The 17104-nt window shown below is 40.5% G+C and overlaps 1 protein-coding gene across 3 annotated transcripts in view; it reads right to left on the bottom strand.

The window, feature by feature from the left end:
* CRACD (capping protein inhibiting regulator of actin dynamics) overlaps window positions 1–17104 on the bottom strand; it is a 297291-nt gene that overhangs the window by 149663 nt on the left and 130524 nt on the right. For 2 of the 3 annotated variants that reach the window (XM_069105267.1, XM_069105269.1), the window contains exon 2: window positions 6882–7022. The gene's annotated coding sequence lies outside the window, so the exon portion shown is untranslated. The remainder of the gene's footprint in view (window positions 1–6881; window positions 7023–17104) is intronic. The other variant, XM_069105268.1, reaches the window with a different exon arrangement.

The raw sequence follows: 17104 nt of genomic DNA, 5'->3' as shown, positions 1-17104 counted from the left end.
CCGCCATTTCTTTCTCTAGCTCATTTTACAAATGAGGAAATTGAAGCAAATAGGGTTAAACTGTGTCCAGGGTCACACGGTTACTAAGTGTCTGAGGTCAAATTTGAACTCAGGTCTTCCTGACTCCAGACCCAGCACTCTATTCACTGTACCACCTAGCTGCCCTATTTCATAATAATACTAAGACATTTTATTTTCTAATATGGTAAATGCTGATAGATAAAATACATATCAACAAAAGCTCTTTGGAAGATGTTCAATAATTTGTAAGTTGCTCTGAGACTGAAAGAGTTTTGATAACTGCTGTTGTAGAGTGTGTAGACTTTTACATGTTCTTGAGTCAAACCCTGAAGAAAAGCAGTCATTTTTCTGTCTTGTCCAGCACATTGAGGCAGCTGGTGGAGCAGTGGATAGAGAGCTGGGCCTGAAGCCAGGAAGACCCAAGTTCAAATTTGCCCTCAGATACTTAATAATTCTGTGACCCTAGGTTAGTCATGTAATCTCTGTTTGCCTTAGTTTCCTGTACTATAAAATGGAGATATTATCTTGAAAGGGTTGTGGTGAAGATCAAATTAGAGGATATTTGTAAAAGACCTTGGCACATAGTAGGTACTATACAGATGTTCATTCCTTCCTTATCTAATAAATACCACTGGTGAGGTGGTAACGGCAATAATGCACAGGTTCCTCTGACCACTGGAATGCCAACCAGCCCAAAGCTGCTCCCTCATAAATACTGAACAACCACACCTTCAGAGGAGACCACCCCCCTCCCCCAGCCATCACACAGAAGGGGCTCTGAGAGGTTCAATCAAACAAAGAACTGGCTACTGAACTTAATTCCCAGGCTCTAACCTTCGAACCAGGCTGTTCTTTCATCTAGCTGCCACAAAAGGCTTGATCTCAAATTCCAGTCCTGTCAGAACCAAGTTTGCCATCCTGCTCCCCATTTCTCTGCCAGCTTCATCTCCACATCTCGTCCAGCGTTCCATCTGGCAGATGGGGAGAGGAGTCCCATTTCAGTCCTCTACCGTCTCCTTCCAAAAGCACTCCCCGAGACGCAGGCCTACGTTTTATTAGCAGAGAGGAGGGAGGAGAGAACAGGTTGCCTCCAAGAAACGATGACTAAGAAAACTACTCCTCAAATTTTCATCTTTCACACAGCTGGTATCTTGTCTGACTCCCTTGGGGAAGATTATGCTTTGTTTTTTATGATTGCAATATACTCTCCATCTGCCCCGATGCCAAAATATCAATTATAGCTTTACTGGGGTGATGAAATAAACTGCGTTTCTAAAGCCACTGGACCATGAGGTGAAAAGAGGGTGGGATGAGGCAGCCTGAGGCATTGCACTGAGTGTCAGAACAAATACTGGGTCAGGTCAGCAAGGAGAGACACAGCAACTTCTCCTTCTTCAAGATCCTTGGAAAACAGGCACCTCCATTTTTTTCTTTCAATTTAATATTTTATTTTTCCCCAATTATTTGAGCATTCTTTTTTCAAATTTTGAGTTCCAAATTCTCTCCCTCCCTTCTTCTTCCCATTGAGAAGGCAAACAATGTGACATACGTTATGCATGTGTAGTCATGCAAAACACATTTCCATGTAAGTCAAAGCATCTCAATTTGGAATTGTTCTCTTCTAAGGGAGAGGAACTTATTTCTGGCCAAAAGGAAAATGGCGGTCCCAAACAGGTGTCCCTGCAGAAGCTCTAATTAGAGAGAGTTGTCAGGAACTCGATGTATCATCTGGGGCCCTTCAAGTGTAACAATAAGAAAAGATTGAAAAATAAATGAATTGGAACCCTCGACAACAAAATGAATGACACATGGTTGTTTCTGGTCCCTTGCCAAGACAACCTCCCACTTCTGGGAAATAGGGAGGGTTTTGCTTGCCTGCATTTTATCCATTTTCTAGCTGTGGTGGTGTGGGTGAGCTTATCAGTATCCAGGGGCTCAGAGGCTTTGAATTAGCCTCTGACACAAAAACTGGAGGAACCCTTGCTGTGGAAATTATTGGCCCCCAAATGTTTGGAAACTCAATAAAGAGGCAGCACAGAAAGAAAAGCAATTGACTTGGAATCATAAGCCTCGAATTAAGATCCTGACTCTGTTCCTCATTACCTATGTGACTTCTGACAAGTCACTAAACATCTCTGGGCTTCAATGTCCTCATCTGTAAAGGGGCAGCATGAGAGGCAATAGGCAGCTAAGTGATGCAGTAGATAAAGGGGCAGGCGTAAAGTCATGAAGACCAGAGTTCAAATCTGGCCTCAGACACTTAGTAGCTGTGTGACCCTGGGCAAGTCACTTAACCCTGTCTGCCTCAGTTTCCTCATTTGCAGAACTGAACTGGAGAAGGAAATGGCAAATCACTCCAGTATCTTTGCCAAGAAAACCCCAAATGCGGTCACGAAGAGTCGGACATAACTGAAATGAATGAACAACAACAGAAATGAGAGGCATTTAGGCAAGGAGTAGGAAAACCCAGGTTCAAATCCTCCTTCTGATACTTATTAGTTTTGTGACCCTGACCAATTCACTTCATCTCTCGGGGCTTCATTTTCTTCATCTGTAAAACACTGGCCTTCAAGACTGCTTCCAGCTCTGCCTCTGATCCTATTTCATCAGTGTCCTATGTGGAAGATTAGGACCAGGAGAACAAACCCACAATCCCCCAGCTCTTAGTGACTCTCTTGTCTAGATGCCCCAGGATGCTAGAATAGTGAATGAAATACAGCAGGGTTTGATACTTTACAGTCTATGAGAGATGGCTTTCCTTCCTTGAAGAAACTGTATTGTAGTAGAAAGAATACTGGATCTGGCATAAAGAGAGATCAAGACTCTAATCCTGCCTCTGACACCTATTAGTTGTATGACCATGAGCAAGTAAGTCACTTAACCTCTCTGAGACTCAGTTTCCTCATCTGTAAATAGGGATAATATCTGTAGCACTTAACCTCACAGAGTTTTTAGAGTTCAACATGTGAAGTGCTTTGCAAATTTTAAAGTAACATAAAAATATAAATAAGCATAAAAAGTCATATATGTGCCTCTCTCTATATATATCTATATATCTACACACACATGTCTATGCTTGAATGCAAAATGTACGCTTGCCAAAAAGACTATTTTATGGAGAACTCACACAGTGTAAGCGTTCACACGGTGGTCAGAGAACTAGAACTGAATGTGTGACATGGAAGACACTGGCACAGCATGCCCACATCAGAGAAGGTGCTGCGCTCTATGAGCAAAGCAGAGTTGAAACAGCTCAAAGGAAACACAGGATGTGCAAATTCATAGAATCCACCCCAAATGTTCACGCAGACTATCTGTCCAACCTGTGGTAGAGCATTTCGAGCTCGTGTTGGTCTGGTCAACCACAGCTGGACACGTTGAGACTTGACTCTAGCATCTAACTGATGTCATTTTGATCCTCTTTGAGAACAAAGGACAATAACCAACCAGCATATACATGTATTGTATATACCTATATATATGTGCGTATGTATATAATAATGATAGCTAGCAATCATATAGTTCTTTAAGGCTTGCAAAGTGCTTTACTGGAAAGGGAGGCAAATCAAGGCTAAATGACTTGCCTAAAGTCCCACAGCTACTAAGTATCTGAGGTAGGATTTGAATTCCTAACTTGAACCCCAGTACTCTAAACACTGTGCCATCTAGCTGCCCTAAAAATAATTGTTAGCATTTATATAATGCTTTAAGGTTTGTGAAACACCTTATCTCATTCTATCCTCATGACAACCCATTTTAAGGACGAGAAAACTGGGGCAGAGAGGTTAGGCATCTTGCCTGGAGTCACACAACTAATAAGTCTAAGGCTACATTTGAATTCAGATCTTTCTAACTCCAGGTCTGGAGTCTCTGTCCACTATACCACCTAGATAGGTACCTTTGCATAGATATGCATAGATACACACACACACACACACACACAACCTGTGACATCACCAGTGAACTCTTGATGAAGAAACTCCATCCACCAAAGAAGACGGGCAACTTCTTTCTAATGGAACAGAGAGTTTCCTGGGACACCAAGGGCCTAAGTGATTTGCCAATGTGCCATACAGCTAGTATGTGTCAGAAACAAGACTTGAACTCACGTCTTTTTTACTTCAAGGAGAGTGGTCCTCTATCTTCCACTACCACTCTGTCTCTCTGATCACTACATAAATCTAAGTTACTCTTTCTTCCACAAATATTTCCTAAGTACTCTGGGATGGTGGGGGATAGAGAGATGGGGAAAATAGGGATACATTGGGAGTGAGCTGTGGAAATGCAGAATTCACATGGAAATATATCTTAATTAGAAAAGGAAGGATTCAAGGAGGAGGAAGGAGGCAGCAGCACTGAAGGAGGTGGGACCTCCTGGAGTGAGCAGCTATGAAAAAATACTCCAAAGGAACATTTATCCTTGGAAATCCTCCTCTTGTGTTCAGAGAATACAAATGGAATACGAGTACATGATTAGGGCACTGAAAAGCTAGTGTGCAAAGGAATGAGAAATTAATGGTGCAAAAAGAAGAGGCTACGACACAGATGACATCGGGAATAGGCAGAGCTTTTAGACTATAGGGGAGGAAGGCTTTTACTTATTTGCATGTTTGTTTCCAGGACTACAGGAAGAAAAGTATGTCAAGGAGTAAAGTAAAAAGGGAGTGAGGTGCAGAGAAAGAGGCTTAAAAGAGCAATAGGAACTCAGTAAGAAAGGAAGAGGAAACCCAAGAGCCTGAGGGGTCATATTTAGAATAGAGACGAAAAGATCTGGGAAGTTACAGGAAAATACCAAGTCGGCTGAGTAACACTCGTAGAGTCAGGGAGGCTGTTGCTGTTCATCCTTTGCTCTCAAAGAGGACCAATGACATCGGGAGGGGACGTCTTGACTTGCAAGTCAACTGAACTGAAGTGAGGCAGGGATCTATCTGCAATGAGTCAGGGGACGTTTTTCCAAGATACTGCTAAGCAACTGATTTCCCACAGCTCAGAAAATGAAATCATAGAAGGTAAGGGACAGGTAACAGGCAATGGGAGTCTTAAAGAAAGGCCTATATTTTGTTCCTTTTACAAGATGCCAAGATATTCTCTGATCAAAACTGGTAGAACTCCAGCAGCTCAGCATTGGCTGGTCAAGAGTTAGTCTGTGCCCCTGACAGCCCTTTAAAAATCAAAACAGCCTCTGTAAGTGGAAGCTCTGAGGACTGTGATTTCTGAAGAGAGTGACCTCTGAGAGTCAAGGGGGAGGTCCAGGAAGCACAGCTGAGCAACTTGCCCCACCGGACACCAGGAAAGGATACCACAACCCTGCAGTACCAAAGGAGTCAATTTCTTGGGTCTCATGGGAAGACCTCTGTGCTACTGTACTCTGTATCTGTGCCCTCTCTTCCTACTAATAACATGTTTAGTTGTGGGAAAGTGTGCCCCAGGTTTATGGGGGAAATATTTTGTCGTTATTGCTTTTGTTTCAAGCCAACTAGATCCTCTGGCTGACTACCAAAGGTAAATGAACTGGTTGTGGCTTGGTTGAAAGGTTGTGAGCTAAGACTTTTGAGTTAAACCCCAGAGATAACCTCACCTACGGGGAGTTGCCCCTCCTCCCAGCGAGGGTCCAAGCAGGGTGCATGAGATGGGGGGAATGTCCCAAAGGGATTGCTGTTCAACAACCAAGTTCAAAGGAGAGACTGAGGGAGGGACAATGGATTCGTATACCTAGGACAGAGTCCGGTCACCTCCATCCACTTTGATAAACAGCCATCACTGGTAGGTATCACTATATTTGTTCCTTGGCTCTTGCCAACCTGCGACCTCAGCAACTCCTCTTTACCCCACTATCCAGAAGTCAGACTCTCAACAAAGCCCTGATTGAGACTACTAGATGAACTCCATATTTAAAATAATTCCTTAAAAATACATTAAGAAAATTAAAAATGTTAAATGTTTGTCAAAGCTCCCAGTCCTACAACACACCAAATGACTCAGATGGTTATATATATATATATATATCTTTTTCCATGTTGTGTGAGATGAGACCATGTGGCCTTGGAACACAATGTTCTACAAAAATCATGGCACTGTTTCCCTGGAAAATTCCTAACAGAGGGAAAAGGCATCTGTCCTCTATCTTTGCTATGGCATGGGATGAAATACCATATATTGAGGGTTAGACAAGGTATGAAATGGTTCCTTTTCCCCCATAGATTGAAACATGGTACATCTGGGGAGAAGTGTTAACTAACTACAAGCCGCCTCATAGTGTGTGTACCTTAGATGTATCCTAGGCTTATAAAAACCCTGTTCCTCAGTCTGGGGAAGTACCTTCCACATGTATGATCATTGCTTTAGCAAGCAGATGCCATAGGCAGGGTCCCACCATCAGTTTTGCTCACTTTCCTCTAATCTAGACACCAACTTTCATTTATCTGGAGGCAGCTGTCCAGGATCAGAAAGGAGGCTGTAGTTTTGTTCCAGAGGACAGAGAAAAGAATTAATCCTTCAACATCTAGTACTTATTATTCACAGCTTAAGAATATACACTGCCAAAACTGGCTTTACTTCCCAAGGCTACTAATCATTCCTTGAGATTTGTAGAAGATAAAAGTACTGATCGCTACTAGCCATCCATAGGTGTTGAGAATCTAAATCTTGTCACTTTCTGAAATGCCACCACCCATTTCTCCCCTAAATTCTTATTTTTCCATATGTTACACCAACAACAAAGAAAGATGAAATGAACTCAAGAATCAGTCATGTGGAGAGGAAAGCAAATGCCAGGCTTGGAGTGATTTTTTTCTACACTAGATACCTCCACCTTACCCCGCTTCCCATCCCCACCCCTCACCCCCACCAAAATGGCTTACCTTTTCCTCAAGAGTCAGGCACTCTTCTTACTGTCATACACATACCTCTGCACCAAAGTTTTATTTCTGAAAATGGGAATTACCAGCTGTGGTGTCAAGAAATGGGGAGCACGACTGATGTTTTCCTCTTCTTTTGTACTGCTGAGAAAAAAAAAAGAGAAAACAATCTCTTGAAGGAAAGCCTTCAAGAAGAATCTCATTCCTTTCTCATGGTTAATACATGAATAATACCACTATTAATTGTAGAATGCCATTTCTAGGATATAAGACAGAGTCCTTATTAGAATTCCAACAAGGTTAGCTGTAGAAAACAGGACAGCCACAGTACAGAGTAATTTTACTCACCAACCTGGGTTTATTCTGTGCATTTGTTAAATGAAAAAATAAATTCTATTATCTGGTGAATTGGCTTATAAAAATCTCTATATGTGTACTTCTAATTCAATTCTGTTAAGTGAAACCAATGTTTATTAAACACCTATTATGTGAAGACCACTTTGTAATAGGTTCTGGAAAAAGAAGTGTTGTACCATCAAAAAAAAGTATTAGCCCTAGAATTGTATGACCCAGGTTTGAGTCTTGTCCCTGAAAATGTCTACCAATGTGATGTTGGCAGAAGTAATAACCTTCCTGTGCCTCAGTTTTCTCATCTATAAAATAAAGGACATTGTACTAGATGGTTTCTAAGGTTCTTTACAATGCTAGATCTATGGTTCTATGAGTCAAAGTTTACATAAGATGTGGTCCCTGGCCTTTACAATCTAGTAAAGGGATATGGCACACACAAATATTTTAAGGAGTTCATTTTTTTATTTCATATTTTTCAATCAACATACATTTATTTTCTCCCCCTTCATCCCCTACTCCCCGTTTCTCTACATTTTAATTTAGCTAGGCTAGTCCTTGGAAGGGAGACAGATTGTTACCCTCCAGACTCAAAACCCTTCTGGCTTGGTAGAACCTGCCAGACACAATGTTCCACTGGTATTACCTTAGAAAATAAAGGGTTGACATCCTTTCTTCCCCTCCCTCCCCACCCTTCTTCTCTCCTCTTTTCCAACCTTCAGCCAGAACTGAACTCAATATTCCAAATGAATTCAGTCAAATGATCACCTTCCCTTATTCCTGGAAGCCATGCACCTCCTGGTGCATCCCAAGATCACATTAGTTTTTTGGGCTGCTGCATCGAACTGCTGATTCATATTTAATTTTCAGTCCACTGAAACACCCAGATCTTTTTACATAACAGTTTCTATCCCTCTTTTACATCTTATATCAGTGAAGTACCTAAGTGAAAGACTGCATTTATCCTTGGTGAATTTTTATCTTCTTCTATTCAGTCAAATGCTTTATTCTGTCAAGATCCTTTTGGATCCAATCCACTTTGTTAGCTATTCCTTCTAGACTGGTGTCACCTTCGGATTTGATAAGGATACCATCCAAGTGATTGATAAAAATATTAAGTAGTCTGAGCCAAGCACATATCCCTGGGGCAATTCATTGGAGAACTCCTGACCCACCGACATTGAACTATTAACTATTACTCTTTGAATCTGGCCATCCAACTCATTCGGAATTTGATTGTGTTATCCAGGGGTGGAGAATCTATGGCCTTGAGGCTGCTTGTGACCCTCTAGGTCCTCAAGTGTGGCCCTTTCACTGAATCCAAACTTCACAGAACAAATCCCCTTAATAAAAGGATTTGTTGTGTAAAACTTGGTCTAAGTCAAAAGGCGACACCCAAGGACCTAGAAAGTCACATTGTGGCCTTGAAGCCACAGGGTCTCTACCCCTGGATCTATCTTCATCTTTTCCATGAGAACAGTATGAGACCCTAAATCAATAATTGTGTTAAAATATAGGTAAACTATAGTTACACGATTCCCTTCATTGACTAGTTTAGTTTTCCTGTTTAAAAAAGTAACAGAATTAGTATGGTATCACCTGTTCTTGATGAAGTCATGCTGTTTCTTTCTAACTGGCATTTTCTCTTCTAGATGTTCACCACCCTTTTCTTTAATGAGCCATTCTAGAAGGCCAGTTTGGGTGAACCACAGAAGCAAGGGCTGTATACTAATGCCAGAAAGCTACGCTTGAGTCACATTGTGAAGTGCTTTAAATACTAAACAGAGGAGTCTGGATTTGATTCTAAAGGCAACAGGGAGCCATTGGAACTTTTTAAGCAAAAGATTGACATTCTCAGACCTATTGTAGTTATTTATTTATTTCTTTAAGAATACTGCTATAGCAGCTGGTTAAGGAGGTGAGCAGTATGAGTCAGGAAGACCAGTTATCCAGGTGAGAAGTAATGAAGATAAAGGCCTAAATAAGGACAATAGCCATATAAGTGGGTGAAGGGAACAGATGCTACTTCACTCCTTTGATTTTTCCTCATTATCTGCCTTGCTACCTGATCCAGAAGCCAAGTTCTGGAGGACTTACCCCTTTAGAGCTCAGAAATGCCTTTATAGGAATCTGCCACCTTGACTGATGGTGCCTTTGGCCACCAATCATAATAATAATAATAACAATGAATCATAAGTTCATCTCTAAGTACAAAATTATGGGGTGAATATTTTGTTTATTTATATAGATACATGTTATTTCCCCTGGTAGTATGTGAGTTCTTTGGTTATCATTGTTGTTGTTTGTCGTTTGTTCTTGAAGAGGACCAATGACATCAGGAGGGTGACGTCTTAACTTGTAAGTGAACTGAATTTAAATGAGGCATAGCTGTGTGAGAAAGCCTCACTCTCTCCTCCAGAGTCATCAGAGTCCAGTTGCAAGACAGAGGCAGGATGAGTGGAAATGGTCCCTGAGTTCCTTGATGGATGGCACTGTTTCACATTTTTTGTCTTTGTACCTCCAGCACATAGCAGGTGCTTAATAAATATTTGTTGATTGATTCTCACATTGCTGACTAAAGCATGAGTTAGTAATAATTTATACAGCACCTTCTATGCACTCTGTGCTAAATGCCTTAAAAATATTATGTCATTTGATCCTTACAACACCCCTGTAGGGTAGGTGCAATTATTGTCCCCCTTTTACAGTTGAGGAGATGGAGGCAAACAGAGGTAAAATGACTTATCCAAGATCACACAGCTAGTAAGTATCTGGACATATATTTGAACATGTTTTCCCTGACTCCAGGACCACTGTTTATACACTGTTCCACCTAGCTGCCTCTAGAGTTATTGTCCTAATAAACCACATTGCTCTAATGAAGTCATTCTTTTACTCCAAATGCTTTGGTAGCTCTTCATTACTTACCAAATTAAAGCTAAAACCCCTAAACTTGACAGTCAGCATATAAGAAATCTGGCTCCACCTGCATATTTAATCTTATCTCATTTTCTTCTCTATCTACTCTCCTACCATCTCCTCTTCTATCTCTATATTTATGTTCATTCCTGGAATGGATTCTCCTCCACAATTCAATTCAATTCAACAAATATTTATTAAATGTCTATTACAGGCAGGGCAGGCACTGAGGTTACACAGGCAAAGGAGGAACTATTCTGTCTTCAAGGAACTTAGATTCTGTGGCAATGCTTCCCTCCTTGGTCCAGCTCTACTAAGTGAAATCATTCCCTCACTTATAATGCAGGGGTTCTTAATCTGGAGTGTGTGATCTTTTTAAAGAATATTTTGATAATAATATTTCAATGTAATTGGTTTCTTTTGCAATGGTATGTATTTTTGTTTTGTAAATTTAAAGGCATTATTTTCAGAAAAGGGCTATAGGTTTTATCAAACTGCCCCAAAGGACAATGATATATAAAAGGTTCCAAAGCTCTAAAATGAAGCCAAATTCAGGTGCCATTTCCTCCATGAAGTCTTATCTGATGCCCTCAGGAAAAAGAATCTCCTCTTTCTTAAACCTTTCATAGCACTTTGCCTGGATCTGTCCAGTGTCCTTATCCCATTCTCCTTTGTATTTGGCCTCTTTCTCTCTATTCATTTACAAACTACTAGAAAGTAAGGATAGGGTTTTTGGTAAGGAAATAAGGAATTTGGTAGGATCCAATGATAGGATTGTCATGGTCTTTATATCCCTAGAAACTTACACATAGAAGGAGCTTAATAAATGCTCATATAATTGGGTGACATAGGAAATAATGGAATTAGATAAGGGGACAGACTTACTTAGTGGACTAACCCGGAAGTGGGCAATCTTCAGTCCTAGTTGCATTTTGGGGCATCTGAGCTGGTACTTTATCATTCTCTTATATAGAATCCTTCCCCCCCCCCACCTCCATTCCTCCCCATTATTTCCATTTCTCTCCCTTCCTTAACCCCCACTTTCCTACCCATTTTCTTTTTTTTCTCCAGAAATATCTTAGTTCTATCAAAGTCCTCTTGATTGCTTAGAACTAAAGAACTTGAAGATTCTTGGGTAGAATAATGGACCAAGTCTTGGCAGCTCTGTGTCCTAGTTCAGTTTTTCACTTGCCATATGATTCTTGCTGGTTTACTCACTTAATCATAAAATAGGAGAAGCAGTATGGCTTAGGGAGTAGAAGGTCAGTAACCTAACCTGTAAGTGCCCTAGGCAACTCCCTAAGGCTACAACTTATAAGGTTAATTCTGCATAGGTGGAGAGAATTTTCATATGAGGAGTTTCCCATACCAATGACAGCACAGATATGGATCAAATAAATCTCAAGGGGTTTTGAAAACATCATCATGCTAGCTTAAGTATAGACCATATGCAAAAGAAGATACTTTGAAATGAAGAAATAACAGAATCACAGAGTTGGAAGAAACCTCCAAGGTCATCTAGTCCTTCCCCAATACATGTGGAAGAACACCTAAAATATCCTGAACAAGTGGTCATCTAGTGCAGAGGTTTCCAAACTTATTTGACCTACCACCCCCTTAAAAAAATTACTCAGTGTCCCCCTGGAAATCTACTTTCTTTCAAAAAACTTTATTGTTTTTTTTTCAGTCTGTATCATTTCAAAAAAATATAATTTTTTAAAAATGACACATCTTAAATTTAATAATTTATTGTAAATGTGTAGGTTTTTTCCTCCACTCAAATTTTGATGATGCAATATTGTGTCATACAATATAGTATTGTATTGTAAACAAGTCATTACATGTACATATTCCTATCAATGCATGCTGGACTTCCCAACAATCACATGTTCTCCTGCTAACACTTGCTTGTTAAGACCTGAGGGCAGACGACCACTGATTGGTTGCAACTTCCATTTTGCATTTTTATTTGGAAAATAATTTAATCACTGGAACTTTAACTCTGTTACACAACAGATGAAACATGTACAAATGATTTTTCAAAATTTTCTTTTTTTGGAGGGGGAGAGGGAAGGGCAATTGGGATTAAGTGACTTGCCCAAGGTCACATGGCTAGATTTGAACTCAGGTCCTCCTGACTCCAGGGTTGGTGCTCTACTCACTGCGCCACCTAGCCACCCCAAAATTTTTTCTTCTTTCCTTATGCTTCCACCACCCCTTTATTATTATTAATTCAACACTCCCCAATTGTGCCGTAAGCTACAATCCCCCCATCATTCCAGTGCCCTTCCAGGGGGCATTACTGCCCCTTTTGGGAACCTATGGTTCTAGTCTCTGCCTGAAGACCTCCAGTGAGGGGAGAATTCACCACCTATTCCACTTCCTCTAGAGACAGCCCATTTCAACTTTGGATTCTCAAGTTTTCCTTATGCCAAATCTGAACCTGTTTCTCTGAAACTTCTTCCCTTTGCAGAGTGGTACAGTGGGGAAAATGCTGATTCAGAAGTCAGAGGAGCTGGGTTCAAACTTCACCTCTGATGAATAGTACCTGAGTGTCCATGAATGAGTCACTTAAGCCTAGCTTCCTTGTCTATGAAATGAGGGGTTTGGATAGGATGGTCTCTGAGTCCCTTCTGTCTATAGATGTATGAACCAGTTTTGTTCTCTGTGACCAAGAAGAGCAAGCCTATTCTCCTTTCAAGATGACGGCCTTTCAGATACTACTATGTAATACAATGTACACAACCACCCTTTCCCCAGTATTCTTTTCTCCAGAGTAAACAGGCACAGTTCCTTCAGTCAATCCTTACATGGCATTATCTTTAACCCTTTTACCATTCTGTTGGGTTTCTTCTGGACACTTTTAAGCTTTTCAATATCCTTTCTGAAACACTGTATGCATAACAGGACGCATTACTTTAGATATGGTCTGACTAGAGTAGGGCAAACTACAGTGGGGCTATAACCTCTCCTTGTTCTGGATACCACATCAAGTAACAGGATAGTATCAGATTCCCAGGCTTCTATATCACACTTCTGCCTCACACTGAGTTTACAATCCAATCTTTTTCTTTATCCAGCTACATCTCCTTCCATCCTATACTTAGGAAGTTGATTTTTTTGAATCGAAGTATAGAACTTTTACATTTACTCCTATTAAATTTGTTATGTACTCAAAAATAATACATTATTGGTACTACTCAAATTTTACACAAGCCATGTCTGCTGGGAAAATGTGGCCTATATTCAGACCTACAGGATAATTTAAATAAGGTCATAAGACAGTTCAAACCAAATATGAGTAAAATTAATAACAGGACTTAAATCCCAAATAGATCTTTCTTATAGTTACTAAAAGGCAGCACTTTATGTATTCAAAGCTGCCTCTTGGCTTTTTACACATTCAAACATTTCCCCCTCCTTTTCCTTAGCCACCTAACTAACTAGATTTTCCTTTTAATATTTGTAAAGCAAGAAAATCTAAAAAGCAAAGAATGGCCAACTATCCCAAGCATTTTATTTTTGATGGTAGTTTAGATAAAAGTCAAGTGGGAGCTGGAGGCATCAGATGCTTTCATGCCCCAGAAGGCAATAAAAGAACCATTTTGCTCAAACACAAAGCACGGAGCTAACCAGGTTAATGCATGCACTGCTGTGGAAGCAACTTTAGGAGTCCCATTCAGCAGGGCATGAACAACACCCAAATGCCACCTGAATGGGGCTATTCCATTTCAACTGCCTGCCCGCTGTAACCAAGATACAGATGTAGGGAGTGGACATGAGCACTTGTGGGTGAGCCTCAGGAAACAGCTATTGATTCAGTCACAAGTTTTGCAAAGCTCAGTAAAGCAAGATGACATTTTAGAATCAGCCCAAGACGAAACTGTCCTAAATCCTGTGGTTTCACTGGGCTTCAGGTTTGAGAGGTGACTTTGTTGTGACCTATCAGATCTTGGCTTTGTGCCCTTGGAGGCAGCTTAGAGCAGTGAAAAGAAAAATCAGGAGATCTTGGTTCCAGGCCCAAGCTCTGCCTCTAACCAGCTTAGCTGTGCCATTTGTCTTTTTGGGGCCTCAGTTCTCAGATAATAATAACTAGCATTTACATAGCATCTTAAGATTGGTAAAGAATTGTACATGTTATCTCATTTGGTTTTCACAACAACTGTGTGAGGTAGGTGCTGTTATTTTATTGATAGGGAAACTGAGGCTCAGAAAGTTAAAGTGACTTGTATAGGGTCACACAGCTTATATGTGTCTAAGGCCAGATTTGAACTCTGGTCTTTCTGTATCTACGCATAGTTCTCTGACCTACTGTACTACCCAGCTACCTCAAATACTCTGAGGATATGAGAGGTAGATGAAACCTGAAGGAAGGCTAACCAAATAAGCAAAGATTCTCTCTGGATGGCCTTTCCTGCTGGAAAGCCACTTAGCCCCTTTAAGATCCAAATTTTAGATTTCTTCATCTATGGAATGAAGAGGTTGGGCTTTGCCACATTTTATGTGTGTGCATGCGTGAGTGTGCATGTGTGTGTGTGTGTGTTATAGGCCATGCCTAAAATTTGGTTCTCCTTGAACTGACTCTTGGTGAAGGCACCAAAAGTAAATTTTGTGATTTGCTGCGATGTTTCTGTCTAAATCAGCTACATAAATGACCACCAGCTGATTACAGCATTATTTTATAGCTCTGAGCTAACAGACAGTCAGAGCTGAAAGAGATCTAGGAAATGGTCTGTTTCAACCCCTTCCTTTTGATTATGAAGATTAGTTTATAGTCATACTCCCATGTCACCTCACTCCCACATTAATCTTCCCCCTTTCGTCTTCATCCACCAGAAACCAAACAACAAAATAAACCAACCTCAAGAGACCCTCAAAAGGATAACAAATTTCTGGCAATAATGTTAAGTGACTGATTAGAGAGATAATTGGCTGCTTTTCTAAGCATCAGAAAGAAAACTGAGTAATCGGTGCCACATTCACAGCTCTGGGGAGATGTGCTCCTGTAGACAATAAATTAATGAGCATTGTGAAGCAACCACTACGAGCCAGTTATCCCCCTAAGTGTTGGAGAGAGAAAAGAAATAAATGAAATAGATCCTGCCCTGGAAGGGCGTCCATTCTGCTGCAGGAATGTAATTGTACATAAATAAGTATAGTGCAATGTAAGTGGAGGTGGGAGAGTGCTAACGCCATGGGAGAGTCAAGGAAGCCTGCACGAACGGGTGGAGCTTGAAGGAAAAATTACAAAGTTCATTTTGGGTGCTGCAGAGGAGAGAGAGCATGTACAAATGCAAAGAAGATGGGAGATGGAACACCAAGTTCCAAGTCCAGTTTGGCTAGAAAATTAATGAGCATTTACTTTGTTTCCAATTCTTAGCTATCACAAAAAGTGCTGCTATGTATATTCTGGAGTATGTGGAGATTTTTTTTACATATTAATGGCTTCCTTGGAGTATATGCCCGGTAATGGAATCTCTGATTCAAAAGGTATGGATATTTTAGTCATTTTATTTGTACAAATCCACATTGCTTTCCAAAATTGTACAATTTCATAGCTCTACCAACAATATATTAATATAGCAACATCCTTTTAACTGATTTTCTTGCATCCAATCTCTTGCCTACCTTCTATGATCAGATTTATATTCCCCAACGGCTATTTTTATCATATCATTCTCTGCTCAAGAATAATCAGTCTATCTACTCCTTATATAATAAAATGAAAACACCTCAATCTCAGATTAAGGCCTATTACAATTTAGTACCATTTTACTTCCCCAATTTCATCCTACTGTTCCTCAACGCAAACCTTATGACCAGTGTTCTTGGCATTCCATGAATGTATACATAATGTTCATTCCTTTCTCCAAGTGTTTGGTCATGCTATTTATTATAAGGGTGGACGGAGGGCTGGTAATTAAATCAAACAATCAATACCTTCACTTACTCAAGGCAACTAACGAGATGCTCTAAACCGAGATACCTTTAATTAGGTGATAACACCTCAACTGAATCAATAAATCAAAGTCAGTCATTGAACTAAGTGCAAATGACCTAGTTAATCAAATTGGAAAGAAGTAGAGTGCTTCAATCCACTGGATGCAAATTTGCTTTACAAGAAATGGACTGGCTGAAGAGACTTTGACATACTCTTTGGAACTTGGATAAAATGTCAAGTCAGTTTGGGATGAAGCATTCTCAGCTCCGTGGTGGAAGGAGTTTCAGCCAAGTCCCCGAGAGGGAATCACTTAAGGGGGCAGAGGAGCTTTTGTCTTCTTCCTTCTCCCCTCCCCTCTATGCCGCCATGACCTTGTCAATTTGGAAAGGTCATAAGATTTTAGATTTCCCATGGGCATCCTAGCAGTGTCCTTGGAACAGCTGATGTCAGTGGCTGCATTAGCAGCTGAGGACAAACTAGAAACAATGAGGAAAAGTAGTTTCAGGACTCTAAAAGGAGTCCAACAGAATGTTAGATCATATCTATGGGGAAAATCATCAGGACTCCACAAAGGGAGAAAAGGGCTTTCTGGCAAATAAGCACCATGAGTTAAATCTTTGCTACATGGGCTCTCTGAACTTAAGCCCACTTTTCTCTAGGACTCTATATACTTGCAAAAGAATGTGCCCCTCCAAAAAAATAAAAAAAATATGCCCCGAGTTTGGGGAGATGTTTTGTCCCAACGGTTCTTCTATATTTTCTTAGTAAATGCCCATTTCTAAAAGCTAATTAAGTCTGGCTGGCTAATCAGTATCTAAAAATCAGGTAGGGGAGCACATGGGCGGGGGAGATATAGTGTTAGAAGATATGAGATACAGTGTTAGAAGGTATTCACACCTCCCTTCAAAGTTATCCTTTGAACACTGAGGAGGTAAGTAGGCAGGCTTCCAACCCAACCTGCATATATGAATTAATTGCTTATACTATACAGTATCAAGGGCAGCTAGGTAGTGCAGTG

This window comes from Petaurus breviceps, unplaced genomic scaffold, assembly GCF_028583685.1.
Source record: "Petaurus breviceps papuanus isolate PSGF00001 unplaced genomic scaffold, PetGlider_PUasm1.0 76, whole genome shotgun sequence".
Classification (NCBI taxonomy): Eukaryota; Metazoa; Chordata; class Mammalia; order Diprotodontia; family Petauridae; genus Petaurus; species Petaurus breviceps.
Note: the sequence above shows the minus strand (reverse complement) of the source record. Positions and strands in the feature narration are given on the sequence as shown.